We start from the raw sequence: 11,478 nt of genomic DNA, 5'->3' as shown, positions 1-11,478 counted from the left end.
TTTCCCCACCAGAGTCTCACTCTGTCAACTAGGCTGGAGTGCAGTGACATGATCTTGGTGCACTGCAGCCTCTACCTCCCAGGTTCAAGTGATTCTCCTGCCTCAGCCTCTCAAGTAGCTGGGATTACAGGTGCCTGCCACTAGGCCCAGCCTCCCAAAGTGCTGGGATTATAGGAGTGAGCCAAGGGACCTGGCCCTCAGTCTCTTCTTAACCTAGCAAACTCCCACTCAGCCACAGGTCTAGCTTATCTGTCATCTCTCCTTCCTACATTCCCAGGCAGTTGCTCTCTCAGCAACCTTACAATAAGCCATACACTCACCAGAACACTCACCACCCTGTACTGTAAGCACTACTTCACCATTGTCACTCTCAATAGCGAAGGGGAAAGGAAGGAAAGCGAAGGGAAGAAAGGAAAGGAAGAAAAGGGAAAGGAAGAGAACTAACGTATTGAATAGTGACCCTATGTATCTCACAAAGTCAGAGGCTTTAATATACTCATAACCCCATCTTGTGAGAAAATGAATGCAATTTTTTCCAAAAAGGAAGTTGAGACTCCTTCCCCTAAGAAACTCAAAAGCTGCCAACCACAGTTAAGTTAGTTGCTGTAAGTGGATCCAAGTTTAAATTCAAGCTCATCTGATTCCAAAGCGAAGTTTATTTCCACTACAAAGTTGCCTCTATGGGAAACATGGACACTAGTCGAAAACACCTTCTTAACCATAACCCCTCTCCCATCACTTTTTTGGCCACGATGTTTCATAACTCTGGCTTCCACCTATGATTACACCTCAAAAACATCTGCTATAACCATCAGATAGCCAGGTGTCACTAGGATTCTAGCAAGAACACAGTGAATACATTTGCAGAAATGTGGTATGATAATTCAAAAAGATTCAAGAATGCACATTATAAAACTGTAAAAGTGTGTCTTATCTAAGTGGTCCTGCTAGGATAACTCCTATAAAAATTCTTCATCTTTATAAAATTCTCATGTCATCTACAACAAGATCAGCTTCATTTCTTCTCAAGTTCTTCAGTATATTTTCTCTCACTTACCAAGTTGTGATGTCCCAAAGTAAACTGTAATTGGGGCCTTCTTGCCAGTTCTCCAGAGTAGTATTACAGTTACTCTAGTCCCAGGCTGTGCTGCTTCCTAACTGCAGCAGTAAGTTGCTGACTTCTCAGGCCATGGAGCACTAGGAGAACCAACTGCTTTTCCCGGAAGATTATGTCAAGTCCATCATTACACCTCTATGGTAAGAGAAATATCCTAGGTTTTCTGGAGCAATCCTAGTTTTGAATATTTATAATCTATTTCAAGACTCATGACAAACCTATGTCTTAACACAGCATTCAGTAAGCATGAAAATAACATCTTTCCTTTAAAGAACTCCCCCAAAAGAGGCAGTACTGGGTTGAAAAGAGCAGTTTTCAGTCAAAGTAACCTGGGCTCAATTGTTTGTTCTGCCATTACTACCTCTGTGACCTTGGGCAAAGGACTTCTCTGTGCTTCCATTTCCTTATCAGTAAAGTGGATAATTACCACCTACTTTAGAGGGTAGTCCAGCCAATTAGAGGAGCAAGGACATAGCAAAGGAACTGACATAGGGTCTGCACTATAGATAACAGACATTCTGTTTATTATGTTCTTGTTATTTGTAGCATCCCTAAAAGGAATGGAAAAGAAAGATATCAATTTTGCTTTTCTAAGTAAAGGAGCACAAATGATGTGGTTTACTTGTACTCAGCTTCCTAAACACAACACTTCAGTTACTACATTCCAGACAGTGTTTTTTTGTTTGTTTGTTTGTTTTTGAGACAGAGTCTTGCTCTGTCACCTAGGCTGTAGAGCAGTGGCCTGATCTCAGCTCACCACAACCTCCACTTCCTGGGTTCAAGCAATTCTCCTGTCTCAGCCTCCTGAGTAGATGCAATTACAGGTGTGTGCCACCATGCGCAGCTAATTTTTGTATTTTTAGCAGAAACAGGGTTTGACCATGTTGGTCAGGCTGATCTTGAACTCCTGACCTTGTGATCCACCCACCTCAGCCTCCCAAAGTGCTGGGATTACAGGCGTGAGCCACCGCACCCAGCCACTGTTGATTCTTAAATAGGATACATCACTTTGTAGTCTGGTGTCACCCCCTGATATTTCCTGAAATATTTATATTTTATTAATTATTACTATCTCTGTGTAACAAAATTTTCTAAATTTTTAGAACAAGCCCATTTTCAAGGGTTATCCTGTGTGGTCAAAACACTAAGCAAAGCTATGTACCCTCATTCTGCATCTAGAATTCAGTTTGCAGCTCCCTGATTTCATGAACGGTAGAGCAGAATACAAGAGTAGGGTGCAATCATATCATATTATCTTCCAATGAACCAAGACATGGGCTCTGGAGTCAGACTGCATGAATTCAAATCTCTGTTGTTTTTCTTATTGGCTGTGTCACCTTGGGCAACTTATTTAACTTACATGACCTCAATTTTCTCATCAAAAAATAGAAACAATCATAGTACCAAAAATAGTATCAGTAATAGATTATTGTGAGGATCAAATAAACTGATGTAGGTACAGTGCTTGGAATAGTGCCTGATACACAGTAAGTGCTCAATAAATGTCAGACAGCATTATCATTCACTTGCCTCACAGGGTTGGAAAAAAACAGCCTGAAGCAATTATACATAATACAATATGTTACGTCAGCAATAAAAATACTATATCAGGAAAAGTATATTTAAAATAACTGAGGAAAATGAATCCTACATAACCAGATACTACTCCTAAGTGCCATTATAGCAGTAGATCCATTGTATTTGCAGATTGAATGCCTGTGGCTCCAATTATTCATAACTTACCTTGAAGACATCACATAGAAATTGTACTTAGATCAAAAATAGCACCAGATAGGAATGAGGTGGTGAGTCCTTAGCTGGTAAGTCTTTGGTCAACCACCCAGCAACAGCATCTCAATCTGTTGTTGCTGGTTTTCATTAACTATAGGACCTCATTTAATTCTCTAAACAATCTTGTAAAACAAAACTGATCATTCTCAGTTTCTAGACACATGGAGGGAATCATATGCTATGAAAATAGTTGCAGTTTTGGGGATAGCAATGATCTCAGGATGAAAACCCCGAACGTGTCACAAGATTGCAGTACTGAAACAACCATAGACTATATCTTAATGACAAAGTGCCAGGTGTAGTGGCTCATGCCTTTAACCATGGCATTTTTGGGAGGTAAAGGTGGGAAGATTACTTGAGCCCATGAGTGCAAGACGAGCCTGGGCAACACAGTGAGATCCCATCTCTCAAAAAAAAAAAAAAAAATCAAACTGAAAACCCAAATCTTTTAGTTATATAACTCAAATGACTAGTCTAAAACTCACAGTAGTAAAGAATCTTCCCTAAGGAATCTAACACACTACAGCTCAGCCTTCCTCCCAACACACATCACTGGCAGAGGGGATGGGAATGGTCAGGGAATAGATCTGACTGAGCAACTTAGCTTGGCCTGGGATCCAGCCCATGCCCTCAGCCTCACAGCCCTGTATTTTAATCAAGTGACTCAGCCAGAGGCCAGAGAGCCCAGGCGCCTGTGGCCGGGAGTGATGGCAACACAAAACACATTTGTCTAATCAGAAGCTAGTGGTGATGGCATCCTTTCTGTCAAGACTTACAGTGAAACAATGCTTCTGCAAGGGAAGAAAAAGAAACTTATATTCACTCAGAAATCAAGTGATGCCTATCTTTCCCCCTCTAACTCTGAAGGCAAATATGTGGAATTGTTTGCTGGGTCTCTTATATCTACCTACCCCCAAATATTTCTTGATGCATTTATAGAAAGAAGAGGACTTATCTAGGAATAATAAGTCGAATCTATACTAGCAGCTACAAAGAGTTTAGAAAGTATGACATTAGGACATGCTCTTATTTTGGCCTTCTTTTCTCAATCATCACTACAAAGGATAACACATAGGAAAGTGTTTTTGTAGGTTGCAGGTACTTCACATATGTGAAGAAGTCACTGCAGTCATCTGAGGACATTGCACCACATTTCAGCAGAGTGATTCATTCATTCTTTTCTTTGTTAATTTATTAATTAATTTAAAATACTTACACTAAGTTCCCACTGAGTGCCAGGAACAGTGCCAGGCTATGTGGATACAGAAATAAACCACAAGTTCTGAGACCTCAGGGGCTCAGTCTTTTCCCAAATTGTTCTTTTCATCTCCATCCTGTTCCAACCACAGCTGCACGTCTCTCTTCTCCCTTTTTCCTTCTCTTCCCCCCCTCTCCAGTTCTGAGCCACTTAAGAGTGAGGTCATGTGCTTCTCCCACATTCTGCAACAGTCCTAGCACAGGGCAAGTGCCCAATGGGCACTAGGGGAAAATGCTGTATTTAGTGACTTAAGAGGCAAATAATTAGTGAAACATGTGGCTTTATTACCATTTTTAAAACCTGCTTTCATTATACTGTATTTCTGTCAAGCTACCTCCCTGAAATTCCCTGAAACACTGTGGCTGTCTAATCCTTTAAACATTCTCTGCATTGTCAGTAAATGTAGTATAATTATTGTACAGCTGTCAGTAATCTTTTAAAGTTTACGAAGTTATATTTATCAAAGTTTTCCTATATAATTTTTAAAAAATCCCCAAAATTCCCTGAAAGCAGTTCTCTCCTCCTAACAATCTTAAGAGGTTATAAATTAATAATAACAAATAAATGAGCAGAAACCACTCTCCTTTCAATTATCTGTGGATCATGTGTTCTGCATGAGAGCAGTCAATAGAGGAGACCCTTAGAAAATCAGGAGGGAGCATCAAAAGCTTGAAGCAGAAGAAAGTGGAAACATGTTCTGACATCTGATTCATTTAGATGTGGAAATTCTCTACCAGACTTCAACTTGGGAAACGATGAATGGAAAATAACCCAGAATCAGATTTTTAAGACTGGAAGGAACCTCATCTGTTCCAACTCTCTAGCTTTATATAGAAACCAAGGCTCAGGGAGAAGGTGTGACTAAACCCAGATCGCACAGATTGTCTTTGGCAGATGCAGAAGTTGAAATCAAGCCACCTGCCTCCGAATGCAGGGCCTATTATCTCCTCAGAGCGGCCAGGAGCACGGTGCACACCTGACAGCAGTCCTTGAGGTAACGGCTACTGGCACTCATATGCCCCCACAGGTACACTACCTTTCCAGTTGCTCTCATTGCTTCCTCCTAGCAAGCCTCTGCCTTTCTTAGGGCAACTAGAGACAGCTCCCAGGAGCTCTGGGGCTTCCTGTGTAACTGAACAACTCTCTTGGATGGCAAGCCTGCTTTCATTCTATAAAATGAGACTATTTTCTGTCCTCTCCTGTTCAGGATTGTGATGAAGATCGATGAGATACTAGTCACCAAGGAAACCTACATTCTTTGAGGAAAACTTGAGTCCCAATAGAGCATTTACATCATGATCAAGTCCTACTAATACCAAGAGTTGGATTCCAGGATTTTATAAAGACTGACAATGTTCTTAATGTCTCTGTTTAAATATCCTAAAAATATTAATAGCATACACACATGCAGGCAATCTAAGTAACAAACAATAACACCTGACACTTGATCCTTACAGTGACTCTAGTAAGTGAGGATAGAATTTGTTCATTATCATCAATTTACAGAAGAGGAAACCAGCTCAGAGAAGCCATCTGTCTTTCCCAAGGTCACACAGGTAATAAAATGAAATTCTGGGGCAATGAATTTCTCTAGGACCCGTTTGAATTTTCTGCAAATTACTGTGCAAATTAGTTTTTGAATTTACTGATCAAATTTTGCACCTCAGCAACACTAAAGAGCTACCTTTTCTGTTATATTTGAGACAGACGTTTAGCAAGAAGTACAGCTTGACCCTGCATTTTCAACAGCAACGCCATGGACCAGCACTCATCTCTCCAGGAAGACAAACACAGGGGAGTTATGAGGGGTGAACTTTGGGTCTTACAAACAAGATTAACCTTCATGATGCTTTTAATTATTCATAATTTATTCTCCACATTCTTTCAAAAACAATCTCAGATGGCTCCTAGCTCTGACAATAATTCAATCAAAAGTGTTGTATTCACTTGTGTTTTTTTAAAATTTATTAATATAGATGCAAAGAAAAAGATTTAAAAGGCTATATCCCAAGTTTTGCTTTAATTGTTTCTGAGTATAGATGTAATGATACTATCATCAATGTTAATCTGGATCTTATCTTTTTGCTGCAATAAATATGTTTAGTTTTGGTAATAAGAAAAACAATAAAGGATATTTTTATTTTTAAAAGATTCTTCATTCTGAAAAATGGGAAAAGTGGATGTCTCCGTAGGGACTAGAAAAGCTCTATTACTGTGACTCAGAGAATGGAAAATGCAAATGCTAAGCCCTCTAGAACCTTGGTTCTACTGCTCGATCTGGATACTTGAAGCCCCTAAGAATATATAATGATCTGCCTGGACACCAATTTTATTCAGATGTTTTAAAGAAAAATCTTTATATATTTAAACCAAAGTCCATATATTATGAAATCAAATGAAAAAACTGCGTAAGTGCAGGAGCACTTGTTGGTCTTCTTTTCCATTGCTGGGGTCTTCTATGGAGAAGTTTGGTAAGCCCTAAGAAAAACATTATAATCTTATCCCTCACCCCAACTTTTGAGAGACTGACAACCTCATTAATACCAAGGAAGTTTTCCTCTTAATTGAAAAAAAAAAAAAAAAAAGCCACATTTTTCTTCATCTACTGTATCTTTAAAAATTCTTTATAAAACAGGTGACCGCCAAACATATTTCCAAGGAGCTCTGGAAGCCTACACAGGCACAGTTCACCCTACCTACCTTGCCCAAAGAGGAGAAACACCTAGACTAGCATCTGGGTTTCGAAGATGGTGGAACCTGGGTTTCCCCTGGGCTGCCTCACATTTCTACAAGGCAGCAGACCACTCTGCACAAGGTGCTAATTCATTCATTCCACAAATGCTTATTGAGCAAAACCTGAAAAAGGCCTCTTAGGGGACAGTGGAATCATTCACCAGCCAACGGTTAGGGCTAACCGGTCAGATGTGGACAATCAATCTTTCATTAGACCCCAAACCACCTCTAGGATAAAGCAAACAGGGCTCTGCCCCACCCACACACAAGCAGCTGGGCAGGATTAGGTAGGCCTTCTAGAACAGGACTGCTGCTGAGACGCTAAGGCAGTCACGGATTACCTCCAGAATAACGGAAACTCCTGCACCATAAATGACATAATAGCTCTAAGATGTTTTGCACAGTGCCTGACACCTGGTGAGAACTCAATAGTGTTACATATTTTGGTATTCCAGCTTGCTCTTACTGAAGGAGCACAAAGAAAGTGTAAAGAACACAGGTTTTAGAATCAGATTGGATTTGAATCCCAGCTAAGCTACTTCCTAGCTAAGTGAATAAAGGAAGCAATCGTTCTGAGTCTGTTTCTCATATATAAAATAGGGTATAGTATACTACCTCATGTGGCTTTGTGACAATTAAGGATATATTTATTACATACAAAGAAGTGTCTGGCCCATAGCAAGTGCCCATTTAACAGTCAACGTTGCCCTGCTGCCGTCCCCACACCTTCTCTTCTCCTTCCTGGCTGCTCTTGATGGGCTCTGCAATCTGATTTCACCTGGATACCACGCTAGGGGTGAGAAGGGGAAGAACAGGGGTGAACAGGGGTGGAGGAAGGTGAGAGTAGGGAAATGCTGGAGACCTTCCATAGAAATCCAGCCAAGTTATCAGTCCCTTTCAATCATACTACTCTATCTGGCTGCTCCATCCAACAGACAGCAGGGGTCACCATCGTGGTGGGGAAGGGCTGCCATCAGGGGGACGACGGCAGTTTGCATCCATCCCACCTTCCAGGGTCTCTCTGTCTGAAGCCCCAGCGGGCTTCCTCTGCACATCCCTCCCGGGCTGTGTGGCTGAGCGGGCTGACAAATGTGATTCATAGCTTGTTCTTATCTAGGTTTCCATCTCAACCCTGAGCCCAAAGCCCTGGAGGCTGTTGGTCACAAACCAGCACTAAATGAAAAGAAGAACTTTTCATTAAGGCAGGAAGTGGAGCCCCTCAAGGTCAGAGGGGATTTACAAAGGGAGGAGGAAGGAAAGGGAAGAGACGGCAGGACTGGTGCAGAGAGAGACCCACTTCCTATATGCTGGTGGAGCCCTGTGTCTTAGACGCTGAAAGCAGTCGTTTTTTTTTTTTTTTTTTTTTTTTTTTTTCCACTTTGAAGGATGATAAAGCCCACTCGTGTGGTTTATAGCTCGCTGTGGGACGAGGTGTGAATATGGAAGAGAATTCCAAAACAAGTCTTATTTTCAAAGAAGAAATCATTCCCTGGCCGACATTTCCCAACACCCCACCGGTAAATAGGTCCTAACGCCCTACCTTTCTGCACCTGAGCTATCTGAGGGCAGTTACTCTGCAGCCAGGTCTTCCCAGCACCCAGCCTCAAGCCCAGGTCAGTCCCTGAAAGGCCCAGAAAATTCGAGAGCCCAGCAGAACCCCCGCCCACCCGGACATCCCAGCTTCCTGGCCGCCTGGGCAGCGGAGGTGGCTCTGGAGTAGGTGGGAAACTGAGGAAAGGAGTTTGCCCGCTGCCAACACGCAGTTTCCATTTTAGAACTCGGAAAACTAAGGAACATCATTCTACACCACCTCCCTCACTTCACAGAGGAGGAAGCAGAGACCGAGAGAGGGAAACAAAGTTGCCCGAGGTAACACAGCGAGTGGGCAAAGTAGAGACTGGAACCTGAGTGCGCACCTCGAAGTCGCTGCCGGGCAGGGAGCGTGCCTCGCCATCTCTCTCGTCTTCTGGCCCCCAGACCTCGGCCTGGCGTTGCAAACCCCGCAGCCCCGGGCGCGGCGCGTTACCTTCCCCCGGGCTGGGCGCTGCGAGCCTTCGCTCTCCCCACGGGCGCTGGCGGTTCTGCCTGGCTCGCAAGCGCACAGCTCAGCCCGGGTGTCTCCCGGCGCTGTCAACGCGGAGCGCTGTGCGCCAGTCCCCCCCGCGGGCGGCCGGCGGCGCTCAGGGGCCGGTCCTGGGTGCCTCGGCCAATAGGCGCTGCGCCCGCTCCCCGCCCCGGCCTCCCCGCCCGGCACCCAGCGCCCGCCAGGCCCGGCTCTCTCGTCTTTTCTCCCCCTGCCCTCCGCCCCGCCTGCTGTTTTTCTCCCGGTCCCAGCCTCTTCCTCCAGTGTACCTTGCCCCGAAACAACTTGCTTTCTGTACAAATAAAGAAAGCAGCATTGTTATTATTATCATCATCACGGCGGTTTAGGGGGCTTTGGAGCCCGAGAGCGTGGAGCACTAGGAGCCCCTGCCCTCCGAGTGGGGACAGCCACCGCGCAGGGAAAGGGGCGCGGAGGGTATGGAGCCTGTCCTGGGGTGAGTTGTTTTAACCCTCGGGACGTCAGTTTCCTCACGTGTGAAACAGAAGAAGAAAAAAAGCCTTACGGGTTGTTGAGACGATTAAATTAAGTGATGCTTTAAAATACAATAATTCTGGCTGGGCGTGGTGGCTCACGCCTACAATCCCAGCACTTTGGGAGGCTGAGGCGGGTGGATCACCTGAGGTCAGAGGTTCGAGACCAGCCTGCCCAACATGGTGAAACCCCCATCTCTACCAAAAATGCAAAAAATTAGCCGGGCGCGGTGGCAGGTGCCTGTAATACCAGCTACTCGGGAGGCAGAGGCGGAAGAATCGCTTGAACCCGGGAGGCGGAGGTTGCAGTGAGCCAAGATCGTGCCACTGCACTCCAGCCTGGGCAACAAGAGCGAAACTCCACCTCAAAAAAAAAAAAAAATACAAATATATATATATATATATATATATATATATATACACACACACATACATACATACATAATAATTCCTAGAAAAATGGTGAGTATGACATGTACTGTCTGAGCTACCCACTGGGGTATGCAAAGAGGACTGGTACGCTCCTGGAAGGTACTTTCTGGCAGGGAGGCAGACAATACAATACAATACAATAAATACAATATTGTGGCTGGGCACGGCGGCGTGTAATCCCAGCATTTTGGGAGGCTCAGGCAGGTGGATCACCTGAGGACAGGAGTTTAAGACCATCCTGGCCAACACAGCAAAATACAATAATTCTGGCTGGGCGTGGTGGCTCACGCCTACAATCCCAGCACTTTGGGAGGCTGAGGCGGGTGGATCACCTGAGGTCAGAGGTTCTCTGATAAAATTAAAAATGAAAACAGAAAAATTAGCCAGGCATGGAGGCAAGCGCCCATAGTCCCAGCTACTTGGGAAGCTCAGGCAAAAGCATCACTTGGGCCGAGAGGTGGAGGCTGCAGGGAGCCAAGATCACACCACTGCACTCCAGCCTGGGTGACAGAGCAAGACTCCATCTCAAAAATAAATAAATAAATAAAATAAAATAATGAAAACATTGTATCAGTGCCCATTTTTACAAGTTACCCATGATGAGACCAGCCCAGGCAAACCTCTGAAGGAGGTGAAACTTAAAGCCTTTTTCCTTATCATCCCCTGTTGTCCATTCAACTGAGGGTGGCCCAGGCCTGTCTTTAGTTCTTCTAAAGGTCTTCCTTCTCCCAAATTTACAAACGCTTATCCCTAAGGGCCCCACTTAGTGCCCAGTGCAGACTACTAGCCTGGCTGGAGAGTCCTGGCACTGTGCGGAGATGTGTATTCTGGCTTTCATTCAGCCTTTGAGAGCCTAGTGTGTTCCTCTGCTGGGTGAGCACTCCACATGCAAAAGAGGAATAAGCCACTGGTCTTCCCTTTGAAGAGACAGATTTGTACCTAATTTCATTTTAGGGTGTTATAATAGGTTTACAAAGTGTTGTAGAGTCACTACGCTTAATGAGGGGGACAATAAAAACTTAAATACAAATGTGATCAAGATAGGTCTTGAAGGAAGGCTATGAGTTAGGTCAGATTGAAGGGGTGACAGAACACTGGGTGCAGAGAGTCAGGCAGAGACATGGAGATGCCTGTCGTATGTCATGGCTATTGCACAGGATTTGGGACAGTGAGGCAGAGATGAAGCTAAGGAGGTAGGTGGGCAGAAGTTGGAGGAGTGGCTGTACATGCCTTGCCGAGGGAAGCAGGCTGTGTCCTGTTGGTGATGGCTGCTGGTGAATGATTTTAAGCAAGGGAGTAGCATGACCTCAGATGCTTTTGGTACTTCACTTTTATTTTTGATTGCACCTGCCTTATTTATCCCCTTCCTGCCCCTCTCTAGCTCTGGAGGGCAGGCACTGGGTCTTGCTCGCCTCTGGGTACATTGCATCACCTGGCATAGGGCTTTGAAGGAACTAAACATGCTATTCCCAGTATCACTCCTCCCCTGGAAACAAATAGACAAATAGCAATGCTTAAATGCTAAAGAGGGTCGCAGGATCCTCACTTTAGGTTCTGGGGCAGGCAGGTGGGG

General features: G+C 44.3%; 1 protein-coding gene across 11 annotated transcripts in view; it reads right to left on the bottom strand.

The window, feature by feature from the left end:
- The window catches only part of SYTL2 (synaptotagmin like 2), a 119,596-nt gene extending 110,537 nt beyond the window's left edge, over window positions 1–9,059 (bottom strand). For 5 of the 11 annotated variants that reach the window (XM_017510681.2, XM_017510682.2, XM_017510686.2 and 2 more), the window contains exon 1: window positions 8,816–9,046. The gene's annotated coding sequence lies outside the window, so the exon portion shown is untranslated. Of the gene's footprint in view, window positions 1–8,815 lie in introns of all 11 variants that reach the window. The other 6 variants (XM_017510671.2, XM_017510674.2, XM_037732138.1 and 3 more) reach the window with 3 other exon arrangements.
- Window positions 9,060–11,478: the final 2,419 nt, after the last annotated feature.

Source organism: Cebus imitator, unplaced genomic scaffold, assembly GCF_001604975.1.
Source record: "Cebus imitator isolate Cc_AM_T3 unplaced genomic scaffold, Cebus_imitator-1.0 Scaffold442, whole genome shotgun sequence".
Taxonomy (NCBI): Eukaryota; Metazoa; Chordata; class Mammalia; order Primates; family Cebidae; genus Cebus; species Cebus imitator.
Note: the sequence above shows the minus strand (reverse complement) of the source record. Positions and strands in the feature narration are given on the sequence as shown.